Source organism: Mytilus californianus, unplaced genomic scaffold, assembly GCF_021869535.1.
Source record: "Mytilus californianus isolate M0D057914Y unplaced genomic scaffold, xbMytCali1.0.p SCAF_11, whole genome shotgun sequence".
Lineage (NCBI taxonomy): Eukaryota > Metazoa > Mollusca > Bivalvia > Mytilida > Mytilidae > Mytilus > Mytilus californianus.
This window is the reverse complement of record NW_026262593.1, coordinates 49,326,024-49,353,980: the sequence shown is the minus strand read 5'-3', so window position 1 is coordinate 49,353,980 and position 27,957 is coordinate 49,326,024. Positions and strand designations below refer to the sequence as shown.

At 31.7% G+C, this 27,957-nt stretch overlaps 1 long non-coding RNA gene across 1 annotated transcript; it reads left to right on the top strand.

The window, feature by feature from the left end:
- The first annotated feature begins 3 nt into the window (after nt 1-3).
- Nucleotides 4-5,370, top strand: LOC127720254 (uncharacterized). The gene is made up of 2 exons (XR_007990682.1): nt 4-85; nt 463-5,370. It is a non-coding gene; the product is annotated as an uncharacterized LOC127720254 (long non-coding RNA).
- The last annotated feature ends 22,587 nt before the right edge of the window (nt 5,371-27,957 follow it).

Below are 27,957 nucleotides of genomic sequence, written 5' to 3'. Positions count from 1 at the left end.
AGATCGGTGTACTTATACAGGCTTAATATATTCACCAGAAAATAATGTCTCAAGGATGCTGCACACACAGAGGAGTTTTGTTTAGGTTAGTTCGGTATTAATACGTCAAAGGAGCAGTTTATGTGGTTTAATTATGCAATCAGCAAACGATTGAAAAATGACAAGTATTGAGATAAATGTTTGCTATGCCTGCAAAGTTTTTACACGATTCATAAGGAGTTTGTATTTTTGTAATCGATTGCTAACTTATTACTCTGATTTTTGTATGTAATCGTTAACAATCGATTACTTTCCGAAATGTAATAAAATAACATTTCGATTAATTTATGAAAGGTAATACTATAACATTTCGATAACTTTAGATTGCATGATACACAAACCAGTTTTATTTGCTAATTGAAAATTAAGCTGAATAAAATAATTTAAGACAGCAGAGAAGATAATTCTGTTTTAATTGTTTAGATAACATGTTTTCACGTGCAGAGAAATTTCACTTATGACCAGTGCATGATTGGATTACATCTTTCTTATTGGTCACTGATCTTTCGGGGTCAGCACGAGTTCACGTGTAAGTGCGTTTTGGTCACTTCCTTTTATCATCAGCATTTGATGTGTTAACTTGTGATTCTTATCAAACAATTTTATGGATAATTTTGGACTGGAGTGATTTCCTTTTAGCAATTTGAGGTAAAATCGAACTTAACTTTTATTTTTTAGCTATTTTATGCTTACATTCTGAACAAACGTACAGTTAATTTTTTTACCATTCTTCCATTCGGATAGATCTCACAATTTTGATTTATTAATTAATTTGGGTGTTGGTGGCGACACTGTGCGTTTGCGATCAAAATGTAATTATTTACCATACTTGTAAAAAATGATAGCTGATGATTAACCCAATGTTGTAATTTTACAAGTTACTGAATCCTTGATAGCATCCTAATGTTTGCAGAACGTATATCCGCCTTGTGTATCTGTAGGAGACATGGTTCATTTAAATTTAACTACAAATACAAAAATGTTTGCATAACGATAATGATACCATACATGATAGAATGCAAAGTTACACACTTATAGACGATGTTATTCACGATTCCATACATTTAAACACTCTCATATGAAAGAGCAAGACAGTTTAATTTTAAGGCTATGCTAATATTTATTGTGCTACAAACCCATTTGCCTTACTTGTTTGGGTAAGGTGGACGATATTTCAAATTGTGCAGAGAGCTTGGATGCTTGTACTTATGACCTCTGTGTATTTCCATTTGCAATTATGTTTTATTTAGTGTTCATTGTTTTATGCTATGTCACGAAACTCATGCTACTTTCGTAAATCTCGTCACGGTGGTTTGTTTGGAGCTGATAATTTTGCAAGTCAGCCTAATCGCTATAATTGTTAGTATTTTAATGTATGCAGGTGTACCTTGTTTGCTTAATGTTAACGGTATAAAAAGGATATGTCTCTTACCTATATCGCAACCCAATGCTTATTTATTACGAACCAATTTACCTGTCTTTGCCTGTTTGGGTAATGTGGACGATATTTTAATTTTTGCAGAGGGCGAGGTTGCTTGTACTTATGCCCTCTGTGTATTGTTTTTGCAGAGGTCTAGTAGCTTGGTCTACGACCTCTGTGTATTTACTTTTGCAAATATGTTATTATGTAGTAGGTATTGTTTTATGCTTCGTCATGAAACTCATGCTACTTTTGCAGAGGTCGTAGTAGCTTGGTCTATGACCTCTGTGTATTTGCTTTTGTAAATATGTTAGTATGTAGTGGGTATTGTTTTATTCTTCGTCATGAAACTTATGCTACTTTTTTGCAGATGTCGTAGTAGCTTGGTCTATGATCTCTGTATTGTTTTATGCTTCGTCATGAAACTCATGCTACTTTTAATTATTATTTCGTCATGATGATTGGTTTGGAATAAATTATTTTTGTAATCAATCTTTTTGCTACTTACAAAATTGCCAGTATTTTGAGACATGTAGCTAGATTCACATGTTTGTCAGTTTATAATACATGTTTTTAATGTATTATTTTATTATAATTATGTTTACTAGTATAACTCATGTACATGATATAGTTTGGGTTGCGATGAACGTAATTGATAAATTTTATGCCAATACTGTAAGGTGGTTTGCTTTTACTTTATACTAGATTTATTATTAAAAATAACAATGGACAAGACATACTTATAATATTTCAAAGTTCATACTCTTCATTTAATACATAATATATAAAAATCATGTCTGTTTAATGGTTGATTATTGAAGAAGAAGAAACTATGATAATTAAATCATCGCATACTATTCCTTAATATGCGTTATGTTTGTGGTCCAAGAGTAAGATCAAGTTTGTTTTTTAATGAGAATTTAAGTTTTTCCATTCTTTTACATTCTAATTTTGTTTATTTCATGCTTTAACTATGGACAAAGAGCACTGAGTCTGGCATTGATCTACGAAAGAACGTTTTCCCATTGAATGAAATGTGCAATAAAGCGTGATATCAACAACTTACATATACTTTCATATATCAGCGGTATGCCATAGTTCCGATAATACAAACATACGAATTTTGATGGGTTGCTGTTTCACTGACCTTACTTAATGACACATACCTAATTTCGAGATTAGAATTTTGATCCAGACGTGCGAGTCATATCAACAAGAATCATTGACTTACCAAAGCCTACTTTGACTGTTTTATGAATACAAATTTACAAAATTCGACTTCGATCAGCATTTGGATACACAACTGGACCCTAGTTCCAATGAAAGTCTAAAGCACCAATTGCTATTATTCAACCATCTCTGTAAAGTTTGCTATGTCGTTAATTGTCTTGGACTCTCATAACTATACAGCTCTTAGTTTTAGAAGAAGGAAAAAGCAAAGACTTCTGCTGCAGTTCATGGATGGAATTTTCCTATCCGTGATTCAAGGATTGAAGTCAAATGCGTTTATGGAATTTTACAGCATAAAAAGAATTAAGTTAGTAACAGAACTTTATGTTTCAGCTGTTTCGGGTCAGTATTGCCTGAAAAAACGTTTATGATCTTTATTTCATACATTTACAACTATCTTGTTTTGGGTCAGCATTGCCTGCCAAAACGGTTTATATGATTTTTAGTAATAAAATGCTATGCTTCTGTTCTGGGTCAGCATTACCTGCCAAAACGTTTTATGATCTTTATTTCATATAATTGCAAATGTCTTGTTTTGGTCAGCATTGTCTGCCAACACGTTTACTAGTATATGATCTTTAGTAATAAAATGCTATGCTTGTTTTGCGTCAGTATTGCCAGCAAAACGTTTATGATCTTTATTTCATACGATTGGGGTCTATATTGCCTGCCCTCCTGACGATGCTGTCTTTACACATTATTCAGACTGTCAATGTGGACATTTGATAGGCTACCATTAAATCGTGTTTTTAAATTTTATGGCTCGGTTTAACCTCCTGTACGCATACATGGATTGTTCGCAAATCATGTTATGGTTTTCAATAGAAAAATCAAATTCCCGATTTATATTAAGTATATTTGAAGTGTACATTAAAAGTCCCCAAGCTTATCAGTGTTGGATAAGTAAGTTTGGTGGATTCCCGTTATTTTTATAGTGGTATTATCGATATAAATTATTACTATTAATATTGAATGGTGGTATTCACTAGTCATTAAATTTCTAAAAAGCTTAACTTTTTACCGACTCATGAGTTACGCAAAATATTTCTAAAATCTCATATCAATAATAACAAAAATAACTGTGAGTTAAAAAAGTCTACATTAGATATTTATTTACTAATTTCAATTTAAAAACTCTTTCCTTAAGAAATTTAATAAATCTATGATCTTTATACAATTTTGATTGAAAAATGTCAAATGTAGTATGAGAATCAGTTGATCATGATCCCATATAGAAATAGTCAGATATAAAACTTCGTATTTAGAAAGGATCCAGGGCTTCGTAAAAATGTACTTCTATTTTGTTTGAAGATTTAAGATTAAAGATAAAGTTTCGGTTAATTAATGTACTAATTCTCCGTACTAAAATATTTAAGGGATACTATTCTTAAATGTCTAGATGTAAGACGATTTAGGAATTCTGAAACATATACTTAACGCCGATTATATTGTAATTTTATTGCTGTGGTCCTGACCGGAATAAGTTTTACACCTTTAATCATTTATATCAGTAAGTGATAATTTAAAAGTAATATCTTGGTATATGATCATATGAACTTTTAATAATTCTGCTCAATATGGAAACGTTTTACAAAAATAAAGTGTTATTTTTGGTGTACATGTATGTGAATGTCATGCTCGTAAATTTTTCAAGTTATATATAAACTGTATTCACGTCGCCAGAGTCCTCGGGTGGGGAATCCTCTCTTTTAGCCTTAGAGTGGCTTTGGGGTCCACTCTTTCAGCTTAAGATCGGATTTGTGGCAGATTTTTCTCCCCACCTTTGCTATTCTTTGTCATTTATTCAATTGATATGATATTAGTTGATGTAATTTCGTATTAATTATGTTTTATTATTTCATATTAAATATAAACTTTTATGTCAAATGTTTTATTTGCAAAATGTATTATTTGCATTTTATGATTTTGAATAAATGACCTTTTTTCGTCAGTTTAGTTTTTTTATCATATAGCAAATCAAGCTCAGACTCTGGCATGTGTATATAGAGTATGTTTATGGTATCTAGCTGTCTGTCTTCAAACCAATTTTATTTGCTAATTGAAAATTAAGCTGAATAAAATAATTTAAGACAGCAGAGAAAATAATTCTGTTTTAATTGTTTATTACTAAGACTTAAATAAAGAGTGAACTATTTATACTGTAAATTTATGATGTCTCTAGTCTGGTCAAAGGGTCAGAGTGTCCTACTTAATCAAAAGATAAATTGTTGAAATTAGATAACATGTTTTCACGTTCAGAGAAATTTCACTTATGACCAGTGCATGATTGGATTACATCTTTCTTATTGGTCACTGATCTTTCGTGGTCAGCACGAGTTCACGTGTAAGTGCGTTGTGGTCACTTCCTTTTATCATCAGCATTTGATGTGTTAACTTGTGATTCTTATCAAACAATTTGTTAAAAATTCCCACCCACATAAATCCCTTAATTTTATCTTTTGAAGTAGATATGTATATATGTTTATTTGTGGGGCAGATTTTTCTCCCCACCTTTGCTATTCTTTGTCATTTATTCAATTGATATGATATTAGTTGATGTAATTTCGTAATAATTATGTTTTATTATTTCATATTAGATATGAACTTTTATGTCAAATGTTTTATTTGCAAAATGTATTTTTTACATTTTATGATTTTGAATAAATGACCTTTTTTCGTCAGTTTAGTTTTTATATCATATAGCAAATCAAGCTCCGACTCTGGTCCACATCTTATAGATTACAAATCTGTCAATGTAATAAAATGTATAATATATGGCAATACACATGATACTATGTAAATCGGTATACTAAACAAGACAAACTAATCTGCATGTTATTGATTTAAAACTTTTGATCATCTGATTGAAAAAACAAGAGGTAAATCAAAATTCTTTATTATCTGTTTAAATATATCAACATAATTACGTATTTTGAGTATCAAAATGGGATATATTTATCAAGAACTGAAAAAAAAAGACTTTCAATGCATCTGTTCATTTAAGAGCGGCAAATGTATCTTTTCTCAATCTATAAATTATAACTTTATCACTAGTAGCCCGAAATTAGCCCGATTGACCGAATATTTATTAACCCAGTTTAGAAATTATTAATGAATAAAAATGTTTTAAATTCATTTCAATCTATCTCAAATTATTTTAATACCAGTCGAATAGATTCCTTTGTGGCCATTTCACGATATTTACGATATGGTTGAACTCCGTAAAATTAATTAGCCACACCCCAGTTAAACAATATCCCACTTGTGTAAGTTCGTTTTAAACAATGTCCAGACCCGTTAACGTTCCTGTTTTGTTGTATATGTAAATCATTCAAGTTTAAAAAAATACCTCGGTCTGTTACATACTTTATCGATTTTAAACAAATGTGTTACTATTTTTTGTAGTGAAATGCTATTTCAAATTTGTGTGAACTCATTTTATAATTCCATGCTGTCAATTACGGCATTTGCAGACACGGGTTAAGAAAATAAACAACACTTTTTAATGAAATTAAACTACTCACTTATAAACCAAAATTATACCAAACTTATAATCTACCACTTATATTTCCCTTCACAACGTTTGTCCAAAGTAGTTATATTCTATGCACTTATCAAAGAACAAAGATCCGATTAAGGCTTGTTACTCGCTATAACCTCAAGACAAAAGGACAAATAGTAAATTTTTAGCATTCTTCAGCTGAAAAATAACATCAAAAAGAAAAATGTTTAAAACTCGTTATATACATGTTCCATGATTTGACGAAACTGTCATCTGCTTTTCAACAGAATCTTTAATAATACCGTCTTTAGCAAACTTGGTATGTCACCTTCCATGTTTCTCAATTAAACGATCAGAAACACAATTTCTTGCAGAGGCAGTTGCATCAACGCTGTGCAAACTATGCAGATACAATTGTTTAGAATCAAGACTAATCAGTTAATGTGTCCAAAAGTAATTCCCTAGCTTTTGTATAAGATAAACTTTCAAGAATGTTTTAACTTAAAAAGCCTAAAGAAACGAAAACGTTTTGATCAGAATCTAAAAGACAGCTTAGCTAAATAAACGTATGTCAATAAGCAGACGACTGGACAGTTAGGCAAATTTGTTCAAGAAAAATCAACATTATTTCCCCTTCTATATACTTCAGTTTTCCTGGATTAAATAATTTATGCAATTAAACATAAGTGTCAAACATTTTTATGTTAAACATATTAAATGTTGCAATTGCACTGTAGCGTAAAAAACCTGCATAAACAACTAACATCCTTGCACACACTCTAACATTCGGCAAATGAGAACGATCAATACCAATTTTGTCTCCTATCTTCTGATGCAATTGATTCTATTTTTTTTCTTACTATTGGTCTTATCAATCATCATCTTAGTTTATTCTCACACGGATTATATTCTAAAATGACATCACGATACCACTTTATGCTATAAAAATGAGCCGATAAAACTGATTCAGATACGAATTGCTGTACCAGGCCATTAATATAAACTGCAACGGATGATACATTTGCGGGCAACGGAATAACTTTATATGTAATACACCATTCTATATATTTTCTTTTTGGAGATACCATCGTACATTTTTGCTCTACAATATTGAAAATGTTCTGTTTTTTTTTTCACTTCCGGTAAACTGTTGATTTGAATTCGCAAATCGAGAAATTTTCCTCCATGTTGCACTGTCCTGTAATGATAAAACATGAATAAAAATAAGCGCAACGAATTATCCGAATAAGAAATATCCATCATAAAAACGCAACAATCGTGAAAAGTGCATATTTTTAACAACTGCTGAATGAACAATTTTTATCCAGTAACAACACGAAGTGTTTTATTTTATTGTTAAACCGCACAAGGATCATTTTTTATTCTTAAACCGTACAACGTGCATTTTTTGTACTGTAGCCGCACAATGTGCTTCTCAATTATAAACTGTACGAGGTGCATCTCCAGTCTCTCAATCTATAAATCTAATAATATATAGATATGTCATCGAATGGTACATTCCGTAGTAGTTACCTATTGAGATACATTGTATAATTATTTACTTCATAGTTAAATGTACACCTGATAGTAAAATTGTACATTAAACCGTGCAAAAGAATGAGATCTCCTAGGAAAAAACAAACAAGTTTAGAAACTGGGACCTTACTAATGAATGGGGATTGAGCGAAACAAATTTCTTTAGCTGAACTTGAACAATCAAATTCAACAAAATATGTTATAAATTCGTAGGATTTATTTCCTGTTTTCTTTTTTTATTTAACTATAAGCCAAAAACAGAGGACTTAGGAACTACCAATACAAAGGAGAAGGTTTACAAAGGATTAACATTGGCTCTGAATTTTTGATGTCTTTTAAATCGGGCCAAAAAATTACAAATTTCACATAAAAATACTTGTGATAATACTATTTAGACAAAAATATATATTTTTTGGCACCTTCTTTTAAAATTTATGAATCTATGACCCCTTCAAAAATTCATGATTTGTATTTTAGAGTCAATTTTGGTAAATTTTTCAATAATTTTAATTGTTTTTTGGCACAATTAACCATGGCCCCCATCCACGATCCAAAAAGTTTATATATTGATGAATTTTATATCAAATGTGGAATCCTTTGGTTACAAAATATTTTGAATCGTAGGTGGCGGTCAAAATGTTTCTAAAGCTTTTAGGTCTGAAAATTGCACAAAATCATCAGATTTGGACAGAATGTATAAAATAGCCTTACTTTGGAGAATATTATGTACTTTTATGAAAAGAACTGATTTATTTAGCATTAAGGCTTTTGAAATAGACCTATTTACGAACCAAATTGTGACATTTTTGGTGTTTTATGATAATGATGATATTTTGTGCCATAAGTGAACCTTGTTCGAAATGTTAACATAGAATAAAGTACTCTGCACACTAACATAACCAGGGGCACAATCCAGTTGTTTTCTCCTGATCAGTCGCAAGCAAATGCGTCGACTCCGTCGGATCCAAAGACCCATAGTTTTGAATTAAACCGACCAATATTTTGATTTTATCTTTAAATCTGTCAAAACTTTATTTTCCCCCATCTGTTATCAAAAATATGAAAAACAAAGTAGGCCAAAGCCCAGTCGCCAATATAAAAAAAATCTACTAAAGTAATCTGCCTATACATTCTTAGTATCCACTCAACTTCAATATGTATACTATTAACTATGCAAATAGTATAACTATTCATAAATCAGGTTTCTTGCTGCCCACCTGACATATTGCATTAGTCAGTATAAAGTTTTTCAAGTTTTCCTCCTAATTGTGCAAACATATTTTTTACTATAAACTGAACATATTTAAAATCTCTCCAGAAGCTCTTTAGTCTTTGTAGTTAACTAAACATATTATGAGCAATTGCTAAAACATTGACATCAATAAAACCTGCTCTTAGGTACATACCGTCGGAAAAAAAATAATACGTTCTTGAATCTTGTATATAGGAAAACTTATAGATTTGGTAGAGAGTTATAATTACTTTTTCAAAATTCTAGTTCGGTTGTGACTTGAGAGGGAATTTAAAAATACGAAACCAAAGTATTTCTTTGTAATCTGACATGAATCAATTGACAAACAGGGCCAAAAGCTGAAATCAAAGATATAATCTTCCCGAGAACACATGCCGAATTTCTAGCAGTTGAACGGATTTTTTTTTTATTTTGAACTGTAATTTATTTTGTCGGACCTTTAATAACACTAGATACTAGATTCGAAGAAAAACCTAACCAATATAATTTTTGCAGTGGTGAAAAAATTTATTTCTCCAAATTTGGTAAAAAAAAACAGATTTCAAATAAGTATTTAAAATATATTTGGACATATGTTAACACCTTTCCATGTTGTCAAAAGCCCATCCGTCGTCCAAATACACTTTGATCAGGAAATTTGTTGTCCTCCGAAAAAATAACTAATGTTCTAACAACTTTAGTGTAAATGTGTCCAGCAGAAGATAATCCAAAAGGTTAAACTGAGAAAATATAACATCTTTCTTGTCCATCAATTCCCTAGAAAAAAGTAGATATTTTTGATGTATGGATGTATATTTATGTGGTGATAACCAGAACATAAATCGACATTAAACATTAAAAAAAATTGTTTGCGTATTGCCTCTTTAACTCCTTCAACTTTTATTTTATGTTTGAGTAAATATTTGTTAACGTGTCTCGGATCTAAAAACTAATCTCTATTTCTAAAAATCGTTGATAGTAATTACAGGATTAATAACATTTGGCTTGTTTGAAACTTCAGTAATACAACCATTTCATCATTTAATGGATTTGGTACAGTCTTATTTCCAACTGTGTATTTATAACTATTTACATTGACATCAACAGACCTTCTCACAAAAAGGGCTGTTCAAATTCCCTTGTTCTTCCGTCTCGGAAATCTAAACATCTCTTTTTGTTCGAAGTTCTTTTAATTTCAAAATTAACTTAATCATTGAACTTTACTATTACTAAATTCTATATCATAGTCATTTTTGTTCATTAATACATTGGTGGGACACTTGAAATAGTGTCTGGTGCTGATTTAGTACTGCTGAAAATACGTCCTTTATAGGGGCAGACTTGGGCAGTGTGTCCTGGTCTTTTACCCAAAAGCACAGTACGTAGTCGTACTACTGTGGTAGTTTTTTTTGCTGACTGTTATATAAATAATTCAGGATATCTGAAGTTGACAGTCGACTCAATAAAAATGTTGTCCATAAATTACAATTTCAACCTATTTCGGCATTTTTAGATAAAACTATAGTGGATAAATTAACTATAAATAGTAACAATGATCAGCAAATCAAGAATCTTTAAACAAAGGCAATATAGCATTGTCAGGTCTTACCTTATATTGAGTTATTTTCCTTTAATGATAATTAATTTCAGATTTTTACATTTTGGGTAAAAAAAACATTTTGATAAATAAGGAAAATAGGAAATATGATTGACAATACAAGATTGAAATACACTTAGCATGTTCAAAATTGGGAAGTAATCTCTTTTTGGACCAAAACTTTAGTAAAAAGAGAAAAGTAGTAAACATATAAAACAAAAAAATTAGGAAAAAAGAAGACTTTTTTTTAATCCAAAATTATATTATGTTCTGTAATCTTTGAATATTGTAAATAAACAGGTATTCACGTAAATGCTGACTTGTTTGTATAACAAACGATAGGTAAACGCATACAATACAATAAAATATATCCGTCTTCCAGTTGAGAGAACGGTTATATGAAACAAAACAACACTGTTTACGTTGCAGTTTAATTGAGAATTGCATATATTAGTTCATAAAAGGTGGGAGACCTTTATTTCGGAACAAAAAAGTTAACGTACAACCTTATTAGGAGCTGTTAGTAGTTACTAAGGCTAAGTTGATTAATCTATACAATTAAAATATTAAAGGAAGATGTGGCATGATTGTTAAGAGACAACTCTTCACAAGAGACCAACTGACACAAAATTAACGACTATCGGTCACCGTACGGCATTTAACAATGTGCAAAGCCCATACCGCATAGTAACATAAAAAAAGTCCCAGAAATGACAAATGTAAAAACATTCAAACGAGAAACCTAACGGTCTAATTCATGTACAAAATAGTGAACGAAAAACAAATAATTAACACAGCAATAAACAACAACCACTGCATAACAGGCTCCTGACTTTGGACAGGCACATACAGAATAAACATGTTAATGGGAGCCGAACCCTTAACTAATCCTGGGACAGTGGTGAAACATAACAATACAAGAACTGTACAAACAATAAACAAAAACGCATATGATCAAAGCAACACACAACAACCACTCAATTACAGGCTCCTGAAATGGGACAGACACATGTAGAATATGGCAGGGTTAAACAAGTTAGCGGGCGCCCTCGCCACCCCCTACCTGCCCCTAACTATTACCTGGGACAGCGGTGTGACAGTACAATATGAGAACAAACTATGAAATAAGTCATCAGATGACACAAATAGAAATACATATAACAAAAACGCAGAGTGGAAGTCTCAAGGTATTTATACATCCAAACAACAAAAAGACACTTAGTAAAGAATCGGGAGTACTGACAGCTATTTCAAAGCCAAAAACAACTAATAAAAAAGTCTACACGTTATTAAATGAAAATCTCTTTGTACAGTTCATTATTAAAAAAGAAAGCAAACAATATCAGTATTGTATGGTTTACTGCAGTTTTGAGTATATATCTAATTTTTATATCCCTTTATTCTACAAATGAGTCTAGAACGTGTCTTTAGCTTATTTTTCTCTCCTGAATATTAAAAAAAAAATAATGCACTGGACGTAGAGTAACTAAATAAAAATATGCTATTATTTATATTCTGGTATGTACCTTTTGTCATTACTGTTTTCAAGGATGAAAGGTTGATATCTTAAAATACTGAGTCCATCGATATTCTTTTCCGTTTTAAGGCGGATTCCTTGTATACTGTTAATATTTGCATATCATTATGTTTATGTTGATTTGGACAGTCTTTTAATTGGTTACTGTCTCATTTACATGTACCTAACACGCATTTGTTCATAACATACATACACAAAACATACATACACACCTGTATGATAATATGTACACCATTCAGTTGTATTCAAAGATGTTTGCAAAAAAATACTGCAGCTTCATGTAATTTTGTCTCATTTTTTTTTAGACTTATTCAAATCTTCAACATCGTACAGTGTGAATGAGGCAACAAATCTTCACGCCAAGTTATTTAATGAATCTAGTTACAATAAACTTTTCCGATCAGACAACAGAGTAACTTTAGAAGTAAGATACAACTTACAGTATATAAACAAAGTGGTATGTATAACATTTTTTTTTTTGAATTTCGCCTATCATTTCTTGGGTGCCAAGTAAAAAACAAAGAACAGGAACACATTTTGACAATCATTGATGGATACGAAGAATGGTGCCAAAATATTTTTCTTATATATTAAATATAAAATAAAGAGCTGTGGTATGCTTACCAATAAGACAACTAAACCGAAAGTGTCCAATTAAATCGGACTCAATCAATTCTGAGTCACCTTTAATGATGACACTGCATGACCAAAACATATACCATATAATCAGTTCAAAAGTGCAACAACAAGAAGAAATATAAAAAAAAAACAGTTCCAACAAAAAAAGCCTCCATTTTTGACAAACCAATAAAAGAAGCAAAATATTAAATAGAACGGTAACAAACAACACCACTGTGAATAAATGAGATGATCCTGGCATGGGACGGAACAGGCACACATAGCAGCTCGTGGTCATATATGTAATCATATATCTCTCAATCCTGACTTGGTACAGGCATTTTTTTGTGTAGAATATGGAGGATTGAACCTAGTTTTATTGCTAGCTAAACCTCTCACTTGAATAACAGTCGCATCAAATTCCATTATATTGACAACGATGCGTAAACAAAACAACCTTCAAACTCATAAGTCGCAAATAATCCGACAACGCCATGTCTGAAGAAAAAAAACAGTACACATATGTAGATTCATATACAAATGTATAATTGTCAAAATGCAAAGGAGAAAATAAAATGTCAAAAAGATTTAATTGAATCAGCTTTTTGAAAGCTATGAATAGTTCACTGATCGAAACTTACACATTTATCACTGTAGAATTGTTTAGATTAAATTTTTGTTAACATTCGAAATGCAACAAGTTTGTGAAGACAATTTCAGATGTTTTTACTTGGATAAATATTTTACTTCGAGTTCATTCATTCATCATTATCAACTTTTGAACCAGTGTCTCAACTGTTAGTACTTGTCAATCGTTTATCGCATATCGAACAGTTGACCCTGGTCAACTCGTTCACTTTTGTTTACTGTAATATTAATTTTTATAAATAAGCTGCAGGCAATTCTTTAAAGAAATTTTAATACGATTTTAATTTTAAGACGAAATAATAAAACTTGAGGATGTTATAACAATATGAATACAATCTATAAGAACCATTTTTTTTAATTCTAAAAATGCGAAAGACATCTACCACTATCGTTGTAAGGAATAACAGGTTTGTAAGCTCGCATGTTCAGATAGATTGCAATTTTTTCCTTCTTTGTTTACTTTTTTATTGTTTAATTAAAAAAAAAATAACCGACTTTTGACTCCGGGTTCTATATTTTTCGACAGGTTACCTTCTTTGTGGTAAGACATCCTGGTACTTGGTCAATTACGAGCAACCAAAAGAAGTAAAATCAAATATATAAACGGTGCAATTTGGGGGTAAAGTTTACCGCTTTCTGATGATTTAGTCATGTATAGAGAGCATTAAACAGTAAAATTTCCCTCAAAATTGTACCGATAAAAATCTTGAATTTACTTACTTACATTTCTCTTTCTTGACTGAGTACCAGGATGTCCAATCACAGAGAAGGTAACCTGTCGAAAAATATAAATTCCGGTGTCAAAAGTTGGTAATATGAAAATGGTCTATTCTTCAACAGAGAATACATGCACCTTCACAAAGAATAACTGACCCTTATCATTTAATAATTCCTACGAATACGATCATGCAAAACTGCCTGTTTAAACTTCAGTTTATCCCTAATTAGAAATTATTTAACGACCAAATGTATTTGACAGTTTTAGTCTTACTTATCAGATATAGTGTTTTGATACACGTTCCTTCATGTTTGATCTCAAAATACCACGATATTTTATACCAAGTGATTTTTAATGTTTTTTTGTAAAACTCATAAACAAAGCGGTCTAATTGCATGACTTAAGTAGTTTCAATTCCTCGTCTGTTATTGGTAAATATAGAGTCTTCGGAAACATCATGTACCGTCGTATTAATTAAACTCATTATAGATACCAGGATTGTAATTGTGTATTATTGCCAGACGTGCATTTCGTCTACAAAAGACTCTTCAGTGACGTTTGAGTTTAAAAAAGTTAAAAATGCCAAATAAAATACGAAGTTGAAGAGCATTTAGGACCCAAAATTCCTATAAGTTTTGCCAAATACAGCTAAGGTAATCTATTCCTGAGGTAGAACAGCCTTAGTATTTCACAAATTCAAAGTTTTTGTAAATAGTTAATTTATAATTATGACCATATCAATGACTATTCATATCTTAAATGTGATAGAATGGATTTCCGGAACAGATGTAGACAGAAAAGAAATAATGATAGGTGAAAATGCTATTATCAAAATACAAATATAATTTAATAAATTGATTGTGTCTATATTTTGTTCAAATGGTCTTTTGGTTTTGTTGTTTATCGATCTTTACGGTTTCTACTATTAAGTTGGCTTTTTTATAACACAATTATTTTCAAAATGTTCTCGGAAATGCTTTCATGACATTGAGAATTGCATTAGTAACATTTCGTAACTAGAGAATGTCCTCCTGAAAATGTGAATGTGAATTCATGCGTTATAATCAAATCTAAAATTACTTTACTATTGCAAAACTCGACGCGCAATATATTTGACATAACTGCAAATTTATAACTTTTACCGACCGTGCAAGACCCTCATAGGTAGTCAAGCTGGTTAAAACCCATTCTCATCATCAACTTTATATCAAAAACGTAGATACAAATTAGAAAAAAATATAGCAAACATGACACACAAAAGTTTGTTCAAGCAGTCCTTAAATACCAAATCTGAGAAATAAATAAGTAAAGTGTTATTTCATTTGTATTTATCACAGGTTCCCGCTCGTATTTAAATGGTCCCGGATTTAGTTAAATTTACCAACCTCACGATCTACATTGAGTGAACTTTACTGGCTACGTGATCATTACTTTATGTTGATGATTATTAAAACTTTAAATAAGAGATGTCAAATAGCTATATATGTGTTCACTCGACTTATGAGTTTGAATGTCCCCCTGGTATCTTTCGCACCTTTTCTGAAAAGAAAAGCAAGTTACTTTTTTTCAGGGAGAAATTTTAAGCGTTAATATAAATTATAAGAAGAGATGTCAGATAGCTATATATGTGTTAACTCGACTTATGAGTTTGAATGTCCACCTGGTGTCTTTCGCATGTTTTTGAAGAGAAAAGCAAGTTAATTTTTGTCAGGTAGAAATTTTATAAATCAAAATACAACCTATAAGTACCTTAAAAAAGATTAAGTTTTTGTATTAAAGAGCCGGATATACATGTTATACCAAAAGCACATTCAGAACTAGAGAGTCGAAAAAATGACAACACCATGCATATGGCTCGTTTGATAACAGAAAAGTCCGCTGAAGTATTCTGCTTATATTTTAACCCAACTAGACCTTGATATATTGAATGGTACAACTTGAACATCCTTTGATAATGATAACAGCGTGCAGTATAATTTGACATTCTATAGTCTACACCCAAAAGACCTTAATTGACTGGCAACATGTTGTGTACTTTGGACCTACCATTTGAAGGACAAAAATATAACCTTTTCACACGTAAAACGAATGTTATCGAAAGCCAGTGACAATTGCGATTATCTTAGTCACACAGAGCTTAGCCAACGTATAACTTTATTTTTCATTATACTTATCTGTTTTGAAATACGTGGTATTTTTCACGGCATTCCGTGTTTTGTAACTTATAACAGGGTCAAGTTGGAAGTAAAAATATTTGAGCAGGTTTAAATCACTATTTTCTACATAAGGAAATGCCTATACCAAGTCAGGAATATGACAGTTGTTTTCCATTCATAAGGTATGTTTGAGCTTTTGATTTTTCCATTTTTAAAGGACATTTCGTTTAACTTTTATGTTTCGAGGCGATTCAGAACTTGAAATCTGAAAGGATTTATTGTTCAGAATCTTTTTCTTTTATCTTTATGTGTGTGTGGGTTTGCTTTGTCTTTTAGTGTGTTTGTGTTGATTTTTTTCGTCTCATTTTATTCAAAAAGTATTGTTTCTGATCAGTTTGTACACATCTAAATTTACGAAATGTTGATTTTAAAATACTTTTGAAGACGACACAAGGGTATTGTCGTTTTTTCTGAGACCTAGTTTCCGCTTCTAGTGCTTACTGTAGTTTTGATATCAATGTCGAATAATCAGAATTTGGAAATATATTTCATCTATTAGTTACTATTAATTAATGGGTAACACCTTTTTTAATTTATGCAAATGATTCATACTCGATATGTGAGTATCATCTGACGTTTTTATTTGTATTCTTTTTGTTTTATTTCACAGATCTGTTGTCTTATTTTATTTTTCAATTATTTTCTATTTTAGAATTGAAAGTCACGGATAATGTCCACAACAGGATAGTTCGACTTGGTAAGTAAATCAATTTACGCACTTATACCTTTTAATGGAGCAAAATATATTTAAGCAGGAGACAGATAAGAATAATTGTATTGGTTGAATCTTCTTTAAATAATTGTTTTGACTATATACAGTATGGGTTTCGTTGGCCCATAGTTGCTTACACATGTTACATCCATACCATTTTGCCTCTTGCTCATAGTTGTCTCATTGACAAGTATACCACATCCCCTTATTACAATACTGGTGACGTTACTGTCATTTTGATATTTCAGATGTTTCTTCATCTTTTACTGGATTTTAAGCGTTAATATAAAATATAAGAAGACGTAGTAAGATTGTCCTTAACAAAATTTCCATAATCCTAATAAAATTAAAAGCGATAGAGAAAGATGATTCGCTGTGGTATGAAAATTTAGGTATGGATTGAATACCAATTTGCCTGTATCAAATCCTCATTATATCTCAGTTTAAGATGCCAATATCATTACATTTAATTTAAGTACAATTATGAAGTGTAACATTTACTCTGCCATTCATTTTCTGGTTTGGTATGATAGCTGATTGATCTGGAACAAATCATCCTATGGAGATATTGAAGAAATATTCGTACCCGAAAAATTAATTTAGCACCTCGATTTGATTGTACTGAATTCGTACGTTTTTATAAACAATTTGCATATATCTTTATGGATAAAAATGAAATGTTACTTAAACATGAATATTGACGAGCTATGACAACGTATAAAAATCTGTATATTCATATATATTGTTTTTTTGGTTCTGTCTTTATGACGGTTACTTAACATCTTTTTTAATACAGCTGCAACTTGCAATTTATGCAAACACACTTTCAAGTCATACTTTCAACTTATTTAATTGGATATAAAGGTTACTGAAGAACTTTTTTTTTTGAATTAAGTATTCGTGAATTACAGAAGAATTTTGGTGCTGAAAGAACAATCCGTTGTCAATCTAGTGCAGGATATTTACGATGGAAACCAAATGCAGTGTTGTCCACGTCATGTGCCATGGTTGTCGCGTACTTCCCATTTGGCGCACAGTAGCAAAATACAACTAGGGAGCTTCGATCATCCTTCATACGCAGTTTTTACTGCAGTATTAACATATCTTGCATTTATTCTACCACTGAAATCCGGAGCCAGAATTGGATATATTGTTACAGTGGTACTTGCTATAGTGGTTTTATTGACAATATTTGCAGACAAAATTCCTTCTGCTGCGAAATATCCTTCAATTCTAGGTAAAGTTACATTTTTTTATAGACATGTTAAACAATCATTTCTGTCGTTTTCATAAATTATTAGAATCTTGGGTCATATTTTTTTTTACAATAATAATATGCATGCTTTAGAATCTAGTTGTTTATGTAGATGACTCACATGTGCCTTATAATTATGTTTCTCGTATCTATTTCATTGTCTATTCAACAGTTTTCAAATACAATCTTAGTAACAACTAAACTCAACTTTAATCGATTGAATTATGTTTACAAGTAATGAAAATTCCATCGATTGAAGAAGTTAGTCAAATACTAAGAAGGTCTTTTTGCATTTATCATGTTTATCAATGGTGTGTACTTTATTGAAGATTTATAATATCTACTGCTTATTTCTGTCTTCTAAAAAATGAGTTTTTAATGTTTAAGCATACACCTTTTGGAGTTTTAATATATTTGATATTCATATAAAGACTAAACAGGAAGAGTTTTTGTCTTTAATTTAATAAAATATACATGAATATGAATGGAGATAAGTATTTGTTTTCATTTTTGAGAATACTAGTATACCAAATGGATGTTTTCCAATTATTTGATATACATGAATATTAAAAAAGATGATTTTTTTTTATCTTTGAGCATACATTTCTGTACATTTGAGTTATATGAAGACTAGTGATGATTGGTTTTTCGCCTTCGATATTTAACCAAATAGAGGTTTTCCTTACATTTGATATACATGAAAGTATGGACGCTTTGAAATCAAAAGGACAAAATCTAGAGGCTCTGAAGACCCTGTGTCGCTCACCTTGGTCTATGTGCATATTAAACAAAGGACACAGATGGATTCATGACAAAATTGTTGTTTTGGTGATGGTGATGTGTTTGTAGATCTTACTTTACTGAACATTCTTGCTGCTTACAATTATCTCTATCTATAATGAACTTGGCCCAGTAGTTACAGTGGAAAATATTTTGTAAAAATTTACAAAAATTTACAAAATTTATGAAAATTGTAAAAAATTGACTATAAAGGGCAATAACTCCTTCAGGGGTCAATTGATAATTTTGGTCATGTTGACTTATTTGTAGATCTTATTTTGCTGTACATTATTGCTGTTTACAGTTTATCTCTATCTATAATAATATTCAAGATGATAACCAACTAGAGGCTCTAAAGAGCCTGTGTCGCTCACCTTGGTCTATGTGCATATTAAGCAAAGGACACAGATGGATTCATGACAAAATTGTGTTTTGGTGATGGTGATGTGTTTGTAGATCTTACTTTACTGAACATTCTTGCTGCTTACAATTATCTCTATCTATAATGAACTTGGCCCAGTAGTTACAGTGGAAGATATTTTGTAAACATTTACAAAAAATTACAAAATTTATGAAAATTGTAAAAATTGACTATAAAGGGCAATAACTCCTTAAGGGGTCAATTGACCATTTTGGTCATTTAACTTATTTGTAGATCTTACTTTGCTCAACATTATTGCTGTTTACAGTTTATCTCTATCTATAAAAATATTCAAGATAATAACCAAAAGCTGCAAAATTTTCTTAAAATTATCAATTCAGGGGCAGCAACCCAACAACGTGTTGCCTGATTGGTCTGAAAATTTCAGGGCAGATAGATCTAGACCTAATGAACAATTTTATCCTCCACAGATTTGCTCTAAATGCTTTGGTTTCAGAGATATGAGCCAAAAACTGCATTTTACCCTATGTACTATTTTTTAGCCATGTCGGCCATCTTGGTTCGCCAGCGGAGTCATCGAACAATTTTTTTAAACTAAATACCCTAATGATGATTATGGACAAGTTTGGTTAAATTTGTCTAAGTAGTTTCAGAGGAGAAGATTTTTGTAAAAGATTACAAAAATTTACGAAAATGGTTAAAAATTGACTATAAAGGGCAATAACTCCTTAAGGGGTCAACTGACCATTTTGGTCATTTGACTTATTTGTAGATCTTACTTTGCTCAACATTATTGCTGTTTACAGTTTATCTCTATCTATAATAATATTCAAGATAATAACCAAAAACGGCAAAATTTCCTTAAAATAACAAATTTATTGGCAGCAACCCAACAACAGGTTGCCTGATTCATCTGAAAATTTCATGGCAGATAGATCTTGACCTGATTAACAATTTTATCTCATGTCAGATTTGCTCTAAATGCTTTGGTTTCGGAGATATAAGCCAAAATCTACATTTTACCCCTATGCTCTATTTTTAGCCATGGCGGCCATCTTGGTTGGTTGGCCGGGTCACCGGACACATTTTTTAAACTAGATACCCCAATGATGATTGTGGCCAAGTTTGGTTTAATTTGGCCAGGTAGTTTCAGAGGAGAAGATTTTTGTAAAAGTTAACGACGACGGACGACGACGACGGACGACGGACGCCAAGTGATGAGAAAAGATCACTTGGCCCTTTGGGCCAGGTGAGCTAAAAAGGGGACAATTCGATGTGTGTATTCTTAAATTGCACATCAATTTAAATATATTGGAAACAAATCTCTTTAAACATTCAATTTGCTTAATGGAAGATTGACTGCCATTGTCCTAGGATGAAGATGGTAAGCTGAACTAGATTATTTAGAGTTTGAAAACCCTTACTCGTGTAAAAGATCTTTCAAATCCCCTGTAATCAATTGTTCAGATGTTGCGTTTCTATGTCACTCCTGGATTATGTAAAGTGAGAACTGACAGAGTGTTTATGACTAAATATTTGAAAGCTATTATAAAGAACAAAATATTTATACGAATTCCACTATGAATGCAAGCCAGACCTTCATCTCAGTCGACATTTGAGACCCCCTTGCCGCACTTAAGCAGATCTCAATCGACTGACACTTATAATCATAGATCGTAACACAGCTTGGTATAGGAAGAATAGACTCGCCGCTGTGGAAAATAAATTCAAATATTTGGCACCAAATGGGATCTATGAAAAGGTGTAGTTTTAATTCGCGCAGTGCGTTTCAGTTGGGCTTTATTTCATATTACTACGCAGTCTATTCCTTTACCTTTGCCAACTCTATTATTCTAGAATTATACCAGTTTAAATAAGGGTGCTAAACATTTGAGATGTACAAATACGCAGCAACGTTAAATTACTTAACCTTTCTCATTTTTTAAATTAATATCAAACTGCTGAAATTTTAGAAATGTATCAGTTCATATCGCATATTACTTTTTTTGTTAGTAGCAAATATGTCAAGATACATGTAAGAATCATTTGACACATTACTGATGAAGAATATTAGTAAATCGAAATATGTAGCACTTGTTCATAGTTGTACCCTTCAAGACTATACTATCTACGTGAGAATGCCTTCTTAATGCGATGAATGTATTTTAAAAAGTGAATAAAAGAGAAAAACTGTTTAGGTTCATTAGTGAAATAATGATCTTTAAATGTATTATCGTTTTTCTCTTTTCTTTTCTTTTGTAGTGGCAGTATTTACGGTTAAATTAGGAGTGGCTTTTCTTTTGATTATCATAACGATATTTGTAATGAGACTTTACAATAAACAAAACGCGACGTTGCTCCAAAACGGATGCATTCCATGGTAAGGAAGATTCGGATGTTAAATTTAAAGTTAGATTTAAAGTTAAAGTGCAGATCCAGAAAAACAGAACATCTTGAACAACATAAGGCTTTAGAAGATGGCCAAACAAAAGAAGAAACAGACAACGTAGAGAATAGTACGCTATTAAAACCATACAGCAACACGGAGCTAGCAGAATTATGTGATAATTTTCTCTTTGTTGCTTTTACAGTTTTATATATTTTGATTCTTTCAAGTGCCCCAATAGCAGCGATCATATGGAGAAATAATTCTAGAGCCAACTAAAAAACAGTTCGTCATTGCACGTTTTATTCCTTACTTTCATAGTTTTAATTTTGTGTTTCGGTTAACATACATTCAATTCAACCACCTAGTTTTTTTATATATTGCTTTACCTTTATTCATTAATATAATGCTATTTGAAATGGTTATCTCTCTACCATTTGTCTACGGGCATGAAGGATATAGCTGTTTAAAATGTACTAATGGCAATAGAAATTATGTAACAGAAACATTCATTTTCAAGTATTAGCTCTATTTTGTCTTTAATTTACAGATCTAACATTGTTAGCTAATATAAAATGCTTTGGCCAATGATTCGAAGCATGAATTTGTTATGAGGAAAAAAGATTAAAAATAACACACCATAAATTTTATGGACACCACCACGAATTGGTTGATCTATACGATGTGTCTGTGTCTGAACTAACTGATGACATGTTTTCCACGTTTTAGATTGGGATTTACCATTTACGTCGTCTGGTCTTTTTAGTACCGAACGTGACATATTCCCGAATATGACTGTTTAGCTGAGCGTGAATTCGCATTGCTATAAGACGTGTCTCGGTAATTGTTTATCCGGCGTTCGTGTATTTAGGTACGAATGTTTTATTTGTAATTCTGATCAGATATTGTCTTATGTATTGTCGTTTGTTGTTATTATTTTGTATTCGTATGTAAGAGAAAATATATCTAATCACCAAGTTCATTTGTATGATTTTAGTTTTAAGCAACTATGTGCACAGGATTTATTTGTTTAACACAGTTTGATTTGAAAGAAAGGCCGACATAGTTAGTTGCACAATTCTATACTAATATTCTTGTAATTGTTATAAAATACATTAAATGACATAATTAGAAAAACAATCTTTTATATTTATATCCAATTTTTAGAAATTTACCTGTGACTTTACTTTTTGTGGCGTTGATACATTCGCGTGACAGACACACAGTTCGTAATTCTATTAAGCTGTTTTTGTGTACAGTCCTAAATTAGTTTTAATTATTCGCTTTTATTCTGTGGTTAACATGTCGAAACTTAACCAGGTTCAACCCAACATTTTGTCTTAAAATATCTTGTACCAAGTCAGGTATATGGCAGTTGTTATCTAATAGTTCGTTTCTATGTTTGTTGCATTGTCGTTTGTTTTTGTTGCACTTCAGTTTTCTGTTGTTTCGTTGTTTTCCTCTTATAGTTGATGTGTTACCCTCAGTTTTAGTTTGTAACCCGGATTTGTTTTCTTTCAATCGATTAATGCCTTTTGAACAGCGGTATACTACTGTTGCCTTTATTTAAATTGGATGTTTAACAATTTCGTGATGGTTTTCGTGCTGAAATGGAAATTTAAAGAAGAACAAATCAACTGTGTAGGGATGTGCATTTACATTATATAAATGCTGAGGATATATGTGATATTTTTTGGTATAACGCACAAATCAAATGCCATATTTTTTTAGTGTGATCATTGTACGTCTTGCTCTACGAAAGAGCTCGATCATGGTCGTTTACTAGTGGTGCATCAATCTGATGTAATTTTCAGAGGTGACGATCTAATAAAATCTACGAAAGCCCAATTTACTTTGCAACCATTAGCTATACTATTTTTAATCACGAACCATAAACACACGTAAACAAAAAGCCTATTGGATTTCGCAAAAATTATTTGCAGTATTCACACATGATCAACATGCTGAACTGTGTTCTGTACTAATTCATAAGGTTATAGTCCACAGGAAGACATGTCTCCCTACCTCGACGTATTGTTTTGCCTTCCAGCCAACCAATCTTTGTGCTTACTCTTAAATGCTTTTCATCCATAGCTGGGAAACAGTAAAAAATTGAATCCACGACCGTTTGCACTCGATGCGAGCACGCTCCGACGAGACAACCAAAGGGGTTGATTAAAAAGGGAAGAAGCTAATACAGATAGTAAGACTGCTGATGACATTTCATAGATTAAGGTGTTTCCGAAAAAAAACCTTACGAGTCAACAAAAAGTCCAAAAAAAGGGATTGAATATCAGATGTTTAGCATTAAACGAATCCAGGATACGGGCATATAACAAACGTTTTACCGGTTACTAGAAAAAAAGAGACCTAGATACCAAGAGGACACTTAAAACTCAGAAATTGACAAAAAAGTCGACAAAGCTATGGCAAAAAACGAAACACGATGAAAAGACTAACACATCCAAAACCATTACATAACTGATTATCACAAACCATACCTGATCTCAGGTGTTCTATGAGGGTAGGTGTATCCTTCTCTAGCAGTAGTACATGTCCTGTCGTTTCATTTCAAACAGCTGTTTCTTCAATGAAATGTTCAAAATTATAAAACGTTGGTTCACAGTCAACATGGTAATCAAGGAGTTGTTTGCAAGGTCGTGCAAAATTACACTTTACATATTATTATAGACAATTACGAAAAATCCTTGTTATGTGTTACACATAAAAATAAATAGGCCAACGTAGGTCTTAAGTGATTAGCAAAACCATTACTGCATAATCGGATATAAAAGGCCCCGAAATGTCAACGGTAAAACTATTCAAACGAGAAAACTACCGTTTGTTTTTATATAAAAAAAAAACAATGAACGAAATACAAATATTATATACAGCATCAAACAATAACCATTGATTTACAGGCTCCTGACTTTGGACAGATACATACAAGATGTGGACGGGATAAACATGAGAGCTGGCGCCCAACTCTCTCCCTATCAGTTGATTGGATATCTATGGTAAGTAAATAGTTCGATGACCTCTGCATTTATAGTAAAAAAGGGGCGAACAATATTATATTACGTTTTTGACTTTCACGTATTGTAGTCTACGGCATCAATATAGAGACATTAATTGCCGAAATGTGCATCTATGCAGTTAAATATGTACCAGTTATGTCATTTGGCCTGCTGTCTAATTTATATCTAATTATACGGTATAGGTGTTGAAAAAAAAAATATCACATTGTCGTACCCTTAGTTTGTTATAGTATCATCAACACCTTTTAAAAAATTCACTAGAGTAGAATTAAATCACTTTACATGGAGGCCTAAAATATACAAATGAATACAGTTTACACTAGGCTTGTTGATTTTAACCTAGGAATTTTCCAATAATATATTACACTGTTCACATAATACTTTAAACTTGCAGACCCTGTCTACACCGACATACAAGTGTACGCGAAAAATTAGGTTTATTGCATATTCAATGTGCGCAATGAATATACAACTGCAGATTTGTTTTATTTCAGTCCTTCGCAAGAATAATATAAACAACAAACAAACAATTGAAATTTGAAATTTGGCTGATTATTTGTCATGGCATTTATTCAACAATATTCAACAATATAAACCAACAAACAACCAACATCAACAAACTGGCCAACAAGTTAAAACTTGATGACAATTGGTCACTGAAGGGAAACCAACAGTAAATGCATAACAATTTCTAGCTGCTGGGCAGTTCCATAACAACTTAATAGACGATATTTGAATAAGTCACTGCCAGTTGAATCATGTTGATGATGACATTCAACGCACTTTCCACATTGAACGGAATGCCATGACGATACACATTCTCTTTTTAATTATTCCTGCAAATTCCTTGAATATCCAGGTTTCATTGGATTTGCCGATGAATATTGAAACGTCTGACACTTTTGATGATACATTACAATCTAATTGGAACATTCAATACATTTGGATCTGTTCACCATGTTATCTGAAAAAATAAACTAAAAACAGCAGCAATTTTGTTTGTTAAAGGGGGGGAGGGTGGGTTGTGTAATCTTGTTGAAAAATACTCGTGGAATGAAAATTTAGCGGGAACACGTGTTTATATATGACCAAAGTCCACGAGGCGCGTCAAAGCATATTCTTTCGTATGTTCAACTATATGGTTGTAAGTATTAAATGGCAAAACGTAAATAATGGACTGACGTACATTTGAAACACAATAAACAAATAAATGTATTTTAATGCAATAAATTAATTCAATTATTAGATCATTAAATTTTAATATTATACCCTTAATCAGGTTAGTCAGGAGCCTGTACTTCAGCAGATTTCGTTTGTTGTGTGTATTAATTTGTTTTTGTTTGTTTCTTTTTTTGTACATAAATCAGGCCGTAAGATTTTTCGTTCAAATTTATTTACATTTTTCATTTTATCGCCTTTTATAGCTTGCTACACGGTATGAGTATGGTCTCATCGTTATAGGCCGCGTGGTTACCTATTATTAGGATTATAGTGGCTAGCTTCTATTTCGTTTTGGTCTTTGGTGAAGGTTGTCTCATTGGCATTCATTCCACATCTTCTAAATATACACTAGATAGGGTTTCAAACACATTGTTCAATATAAAAATTCGGATACTCATGATATAACTATCGTTTTAAGATTGACTGAATGATTGGTCTTTTCAGACACTTTCAACACTATAATGCTATTGTGTGGCGGTCAGTTTATATATGTGAAGGGATATGGGGTGCCCGGTGAGAGCAGCCGACATTCGGAAGTAAAACAGACAATCCTAGTCCATTAAGAATGTATTTGGACGCACCTGCCACGGTCGGGATTCGAACTCACCACCTCAGTGTTGACTGGTTATTGATACTACTTCGACCATAGACCGAAGGACAAAGATGTAAACATATATAAGTTATGGAGAAGTTTATCTGATAACGAATCGTTTCACAATAATAATTTTGTATTGCATTGATGGTTTCTACATTTTTCTACATAAGGAAATGTGTGTACCAATCAATAATATGACATTTGTTTTCCATTTTTTTGATATGTTTGACACTGTGATTTTGCCATTTGATAAGAACTTTCCTTTTTTAATTTGTTAGAGTTCGTTGATTTTTTTTGCTATTTTACTTTTTTTTAAAAGACAATGCCCGGCCCACTACAGCAAGGGTAACAATGGATTTTTTTATTTACAGATCTCAGTCATATTGCATTATATTGAAGCATTTGATTAGTTCATATGAGTTTTATGACTAAGAATAAAAGTTATTCACCTAGACCATAACTGTGTTGAAAAAGGTGCTGAATCCTCGCAGTAAGTCAATTTGATGGGTACGTACTGATATAAAACTGTATTCTAGGAATCTAGTATAACATGTATTAGCTTTATAAGCAAAATGCACCAAACTGTACTTCTTTCGTATTTCCTTTAACCCTTTGCAACAATTAATCCAATTGGAAACACCAGAATTCAAGAGTGAGCAAATATTTTTTATGGAATATATTTGCCTTTTTGACTGTGTAATGCTAAGAATGTATCTCTTAGATATTTCCCTAAGAGATAATATATCAGAATTGGAAACTGTCTGGTTAGGTTGTACTGTTTATGGAGTATCATCAGAATACTACCTTGTTTTAAGATAATAAATCAACACATTCTTTGTAAGAAACTCATGGCATAATGAGGGTACGCGTAACAATAATAACACTATCCACCAGATAACAAAATACCGTATAGTCAGCCAAAAAATGCACTGGCAAACGAGATGTGAAACAACTCAATAAAAGCAATAGTATTATACCGCTATTCAATAGTCCTAAATCGATTCAACTGAACTAAATCCGGGTCACAAACCAAAACTTGGAGAAACGCATCAAATATAAGAGGAAATAAAACGGAACAACAGAAACACTGACCTGCTACAAATACAAATGCCAACATACATAAAAACGGACTATGTGATAACAATTGCCATACTCCTGACTTGGTACAGGACATTTTAAGATAAAATGGTGGGTTGAGCCTGGTTTTATGGCATATATATTTATAATAGTCCATTTCAACATATATACCACAGAATAACAACAAACAGGTTCATTTCTAAAAATACAATATGAAGT